Here is a 6,913-nt window from a genome sequence, read left to right on the forward strand (position 1 = left end):
GTAGAAATAATTGCATATGAAGAAATCAAATTAATTTCTGTATATGCTTATAAAAACGCACAATGATTCTTAAATTATAATGTAGAAATATTGCACATTAATTGCAGCAAAATCTTGAATAAAAAATCAAATCAGTTTCTATGAGATGCATGTGAACTGAGCTTTCGATAATGCTTGTCAAGTATTTTAAAATAATTTGTTAATATAATTAGTTAACGTTTTCTGATCATATCTCAATCAGAGTTCCGAGATTGTGAAAAGTAAGATTCTTTATCACTATTACTAATTAAAAAAGTTAAATTAATTTATTAATTAAAATATAAATATTTTATCTAAAAATGATTGCAAATATTGCAAAATGGTTTTGATGCATTACATTGTTACAAATAATTAATTATATAATTTTATGCATTAACGAATTAACATATTATAGAATATTTATACTCTAAATTTTGGACTTTTCTAATTTGTGACAAATATCATTTGCAAAATTGTATTTTGACAAAACTGTTGCATTATGGCAGATTATCTTAATCATTGCAAAATTGTTTGTCAATTTATAATGCCATTTTTGTGCAATATTTTCACAATTTGCCTATTAAGGTTTTGTATACAACTGTCACCCTTGACAGTTTTGCAACAGCGTTGCGCGGGATATTATTGTATCTCTTGATTTTTTCTTTTTTTCTCAAACTCACAGGTCTTTCTTTCTCTCTCTTTTTTTTTTATTGAGAAAAATACATGCCACTACTACAAGCCAATATGGCTTACCAACTAAGGCGCACCACGTATAATTATAATCTAACCTAATAAATTATAAAAGTAAATTTTCTATTTTGCGAGAGGTGTATGTAGAGAGTACATTTCTGAATTATTGACGGATTTCCCTTTCTCTTCTCTTACTATTACTGCGCTTGCATCATCTGTTGTAGAGAAACTAAGAACATGCACATATTGTGATTCGGAGACGAGATTTGAATATGAAAAATTTTTATATTTAGACTTTATTCTTTAAAATCTTTAAATAAAAGACACAAACAAGAAACCCATATGCAAACTTTTTTCTTTATTTTTTCAACCCGAATCGATTGAGACTAAAAGAAGTCCACTATAGTCGTACAAAATCAAAATAATACAAAGTTGCGGAAATTCCACATAATTAAATCATTGAAACATTGCTGTTTTCTCGATAGACACAAGTTTTCTTCCTCTAGCTGTGTGGTACTTTGCCGCAATATTCAGCTCTTAAAATGTCTGACACTTTTGCAGTTAACGATTGAATACAGATGGAAACACTCCTGGAATAGACCAGTAAAAATAAAAATACGAGGGAACACTGGTGCGACAGAGACAAGTTATTAAGTTCCTCTTCTCCATCGCGATTATGTCGACAATACAAGCCAGAAGTAGTGCGGCGACGCTATTAAATGCCGAGGGTTTAATTACGCACCCCGGTCTTACACCAAGGCTTGCACGAAGAAATTAATTAAAGTGAATCTTGAGTCGTTACACAGTATTTACGTCAAGGTACTTAACTTTTTATATGCCGTTGGAGAAGTAATGGAAAGCTCGTTTTGTGCTTATCGCGAGCATCATTTTAGCCGCAGCTAGGATTGCTTGTATCCACATCTACACAGAGAAAATGGATCATCTTATAGGACACGCGGTTTCTTCAACGTTAAAGATAAGTACTTTCTCAACTTGCCGTCGCGTCAAAGTACACGTTTACAGAGCCTCTCCTCGTTAAGCTTTTGGGATAAGTTCTGCTGCGAGCGAGAGAAACGCTCAGGTTCGACCGAGATTCTGATATTCCTTGATGAAGGTCAAATTTGGCAGTTAATCTCGGAACGAAGCTCGAGGATTTATTTAATACGTGCCGCGCACGATATCTTACTTTGATCGGAATTAAAATATACGAGTTTTGTTATCTGCGCGTCTGTTTGATCGCAAAAATGTATAAACATGGATGGTTCTCCTTAGACTTCTCAAAATCAGTAAACATCTTATTCAAGTTTAATTGTACTTTAAAGTTTTACCGTATTATATTATCATACGCTTCAATTATTCCGAATAATAAATGAAATATTACAGAATAGTATGTGTTTGATTTAAGTAAGATTAAAATAACATGCAATATATATTTTTAAAGTGTGTGGCATGGTAGAAAGACAAGGATATGCTCGTACGCAGGTTTTCGACTGCGCATATAAAAAATCTTGTCCAAGATGACATCAAGCAGCTTGTTTAAGCGGTGACTTTATCATAGTTCTCTCTAAAAGCGTTTTGAACTGACATATTATGTGGTCTCGTGACGAATTCTCCACAGAAATATTTAAGAGAAAATGTACAAAAATGGTTTTTTACGTAAATTGATCTGAGCTTTTAAACAAAATGTTATTCCACTCAGAATTGCAAAAAGCTATAAAAAACATGTTTACAATATAAAAAAAGATTTTTCTGCCGTTGCGCAAAATTTCTGATTTTTAAAAATATTTCTTCCCAAAAGTTGCAATTTTTTAACTAAACAGTTGTAATTTTCCAATTAGGATGATCGTAAGTTTTAAAAAATATTGAAAAAAAATCAGAAATTTGGCGTAAAAGGCAGAAAAATCTCTTTTTATATTGTAAACGTGTTTCACAGTTTTCTGCAGTTCTGAGTAAAGTAATATTTTGTGGTAAAATCTGAAATCATTTTATGTAATAAACCATTTTTGCATATTTTTCTCTTAAGTTTCCACATCTTTTCATGTTGCAAGTCATTATTTTGGAGTAGGTATCAAAAAATCAATTTACAACTTTATAATTACAACGAATGATTGTTGGAAATTATTCAAATTAGCGAAAAAAAAAGAAATGAAGCGACCTTGTAGGACACTACATAATACGAAAGCGTATAAATATACATATACATGTGCACGCATACAGACAAACACACATACACACGCAGAATAAAGGATAAAGGAAGTTTAATTGATTCCCCTCAGGGTTATACAATATTTTTTAACACTCCACTTCTATATCCACGATCCATTTGTATCCACGATCTATTCGGAGGCCCGATTCAGTTCGCTTTTCAATTGATAAACTCGAATTGAAAGAGACCGGCCCGGAAAAATCCGACGGTGTAGATTCAAACTCGGGATCTCCCACTCGCAGCCCTCGCACTCAGGCCGTGAGACCACTGGGCCGGTATACACACGCAGAATATTTATTAATATATATGGCGTCCAGAATTTGCATATTGTTCATTATACTTTTTTTGTTAACAACTTTTTAGTAAACAACAAGCGCGGCATAAAACCTTTATAATATTACTTGGGATAATAACTTTGATAACATGTAAAAATTATTGAAATCGAGGGTAACTCCCTTAATCTAAATAATTACTCAATATTAGATGAATTTTGACTCTTGTTATATTTCAAAGCAAAAAAAATCTATTCTTTTGTCTTGCACTATCCCACAAATTTAATATTATAATTATGTCAGAATATATTAATGCGCAAAACCCATAATGCGACTTTTTAATGAATGAATCTGATATTTGATGCTTTCGCGATGTGTATTAACATTCAAAGATGTTTTTTGAGTTTGAACCGTGTTAGTGTCATTTTTATACCGACGTTTCGTGAACATTTCAGCTCGCTTCATCAGGGTTTCAAGAGCAATCTGATACTATCAAATAAGAAATGAATAAATCTCCTAAAAAAAGAAAAGCAAAAAGAACTATAAAAGTAGCTCGACAAAATCGTTAAACTTTAAAAATGGCTCATTACGCTTTCAATGCTAAATTTGCAATGGTTTATTTGATGGCTACTTATTCGATAATAATTTCCATAAGAATTAATGTACTATTTTTATCTCCGCAACCACAACGGCATGACTCGCTTTTCTTGCGTTAATCGAAAATTAACGATTTGGTTAATATGCCAGTTTAATTGAGCTCAAAACAGATTGCATACTTTCGCGATAGAAACTTTCGAACAACACACGTACAAGCACATGTGCAAACTGCTACGTGCTGAAAATGTATAGGTAATAGGAAGGTTGTATAGCGAGAGAAGAGAGAGCGTTGTCGTAAGAGCACATATAATACTTTTATTAAGATAGTTCCCAAGCAAACTCATTTTTCTGTGTAATTTCATAAAATTTTAACAGAATGTTAAAAAAGATGATTTACATTTAATTTCACAATTCCAAAGAAATTGACTGATTGAAACGAGATATTCATGATCAAAATAAGCGTTATTAACATACATTTTCTATACCAAATACATTCAAACAGCTTATTTTTGTTTTTAATTTCAAAACGGCTTTATGAATTCTTAAAAAAACAACTATATTATAGAAAGACATTTTACAAATATTTAGAAACAAAAGTATATTTTTTTACCGTTTTATTTAATAGTTATAGATTTTTAAATTTGTGCGGTAAAAGCGTAGTGAAATGAAGTGATAAAAGTCTGACAACGCACAATTTTTCTTTGTATTTTGTCAGTTGTCACTTTTATAATATTAGGTATTGGAATTAATTCGTAGTGTTTTACAAGAGATGGCGTAGGTAGTAGAGTATTTCATTATTACCTACAGTAATGTATTCATCGTGAAACAGCTCATTGAACGTCATTTGCTTTACATAATCTTTTTTTGAATCGTAAATAACAACACTTTATACTTTATTGAATATGTCAAAATTTGTGCCGAATAAAGTGTTTTTGCGGGGAGGCGTTTTTTGACGTGTGAACTGCTGCTTTAACGGGAGAAAAGAAAAGGTTTTTTACATCGAATTGTCACCAGTGATGAAAAATGGATCCATTACGACAATCCGAAGCGCAGAAAGTCATGGGTTAAGCCCGACTAACCATCAACATCAGTGGCAAAGCCGAATATCCATGGGTCTAAGCTCCTGCTCTGTATTTGGTGGGATCAGAAGGGTGTGATTTATTATGAACTGCTGAAACCGAATGAAACCATAACTGGGGATCGCTACCGATTACAATTGATGCGCTTGAGCCGTGCATTGAAAGAAAAACGGCCGGAATACTCCAAAAGACTCGACAAAGTCATTTTGCTGCACGACAATGCTCGTCCGCACGTCGCAAAACCGGTACAAACATACCTGGAAACACTTAAATGGGAAGTCCTATCCCACCCGCCGTATTCTCCAGATGTTGCTCCTTCTGATTACCATTTGTTTCGTTCGATGGCTCATAGCCTGTCTGAGCAGAAGTTCACTTCTTACAAAGATTGTCAAAAATGGATTCGTGGATTGGATCTAAAGACGAAGCGTTCTTCCGACACGGTATTCCCTGCCCGAAAGATGGTCAAAAGTAATAGAAAGCGATGGGCACTACTTTAATTAATGTATTTTTTTACTTTTATTTAAAATAAATAATTTTTTTTCATTAAAAAAACGCTACAAATTAATTCTAATTCCCAATAATATAACATTTATCACAAGCCACGTATAATGTTGAACTGTCCTAGATGTTTCTCACTTATAATTTTTTTCAAGAAAAAGCACTTTTTTGGTAACACTTTAGTATTTTTTCAAGTTCATGTAACTCAACAATACGTCGCAAAATATGTCGTCTAATAAGTTATTTGATTAACAAATTTTCTTTTATATTGCAACTGTTTTGGAGAAAAAGGCAGTTTTTATTGTATTTTGTTAATTATTAAATATCAAAATAAAATTCAATAGATCATCTAGTTATAAGTAACTTTATAAGCTATAAGCTGTCACAACTGAATACTTGCAACATTGCCATAATTACCATTCTGACTTGTTTAAATGTATGTGTACGAATCTGTATACATAGTATATTAGTATGTAAGTACAATCTCTGACAACAATTATATGCTATTCTAAGTTATCTTAAACTTTTTATATTGACGGGAGATTTTATTTTTGAATAGAACTGTTGCAAAGAAATTACCTTAATAATAAAATAAAATAAATAATAATTAATTATTTATTTTAATCTTTATTTTTTATTCTTTATTGTATTTTCTTATTCACTTATTTAGTGGTTGATGATGATCAAAACAATACATCGATCGAAACGTTCCACATACTAACCAATTGTTTTATTTATTTTCTTGCTTCCAACTGCAACCTGAGTGCCAGAAGGTCTACATATTTTATTTTATTTTAATTTTTGCTTTAATTTCGGCCGTCTTCTAATTTCTTAATAATAAAATTAACGCGAAGCAGGAGAATTTTAATATAATTGAAATAAAGAAAGAAAAAGAAAAAAAGATACGACTTATATATATTTTATATATACAGAAAAAAACACAAAAATAATTACAAGTAAACTCTATTTAAATTTAGAGATATTTAGATAAAAACGAAGAGTTTAAAGTTAAAGAAAGAGACTTGAAGAAAAGTTTTATCACAGATTCTTCAATTATAAAATGTTGTACTTAAGAATGTAAAAGACCTACAAACTTCAAGAATGTAAAAAACTACAAAACATCATCAATCGGTGTGAATGATGTTTAACAAAGGTCGAATATTGATCTTTATGTCAATAGAATTGTTGCAATCAAACCGAGCACGCTTATACCTTTCGTCCATATGCTGCAAAGCGGAGTAATTGATGAAATGCATTCCGGATTTATAGATGACTAAAAAAAGCAACACGGCAAATAAATTTAAAAATTGAACGTTTTTTCAGCTGCAAATTTTTTTGAGAGAAACGTTAGTTGTTTGATTTATTTTGCAATTCGTAATAAACATGTAAGTGTATTACTTATACGATATCAAGAGGCACGGTAGTGCCTCGCGCCAAGTTTCACGCGCAACGAAGTTGCGCTCGAACTGCGCGAGCACACCGTGCCTATTATACGCGAGATTCATGCAAAATAGAAGTGGGAAGATTTTCTCAAGGCAATATCTAAGTAACGA

At 31.7% G+C, this 6,913-nt stretch overlaps 1 long non-coding RNA gene across 1 annotated transcript; it reads left to right on the forward strand.

Annotated features, from left to right (window-relative positions):
• The first annotated feature begins 218 nt into the window (after window positions 1–218).
• On the forward strand, window positions 219–2,023 carry LOC109859855. The gene is made up of 3 exons (XR_002250748.1): window positions 219–260; window positions 1,270–1,527; window positions 1,602–2,023. It is a non-coding gene; the product is annotated as an uncharacterized LOC109859855 (long non-coding RNA).
• The last annotated feature ends 4,890 nt before the right edge of the window (window positions 2,024–6,913 follow it).

This window comes from Pseudomyrmex gracilis, unplaced genomic scaffold (genome assembly GCF_002006095.1).
Source record: "Pseudomyrmex gracilis isolate BER0280 unplaced genomic scaffold, ASM200609v1 scaffold_295, whole genome shotgun sequence".
In the NCBI taxonomy this organism is placed as follows: Eukaryota; Metazoa; Arthropoda; class Insecta; order Hymenoptera; family Formicidae; genus Pseudomyrmex; species Pseudomyrmex gracilis.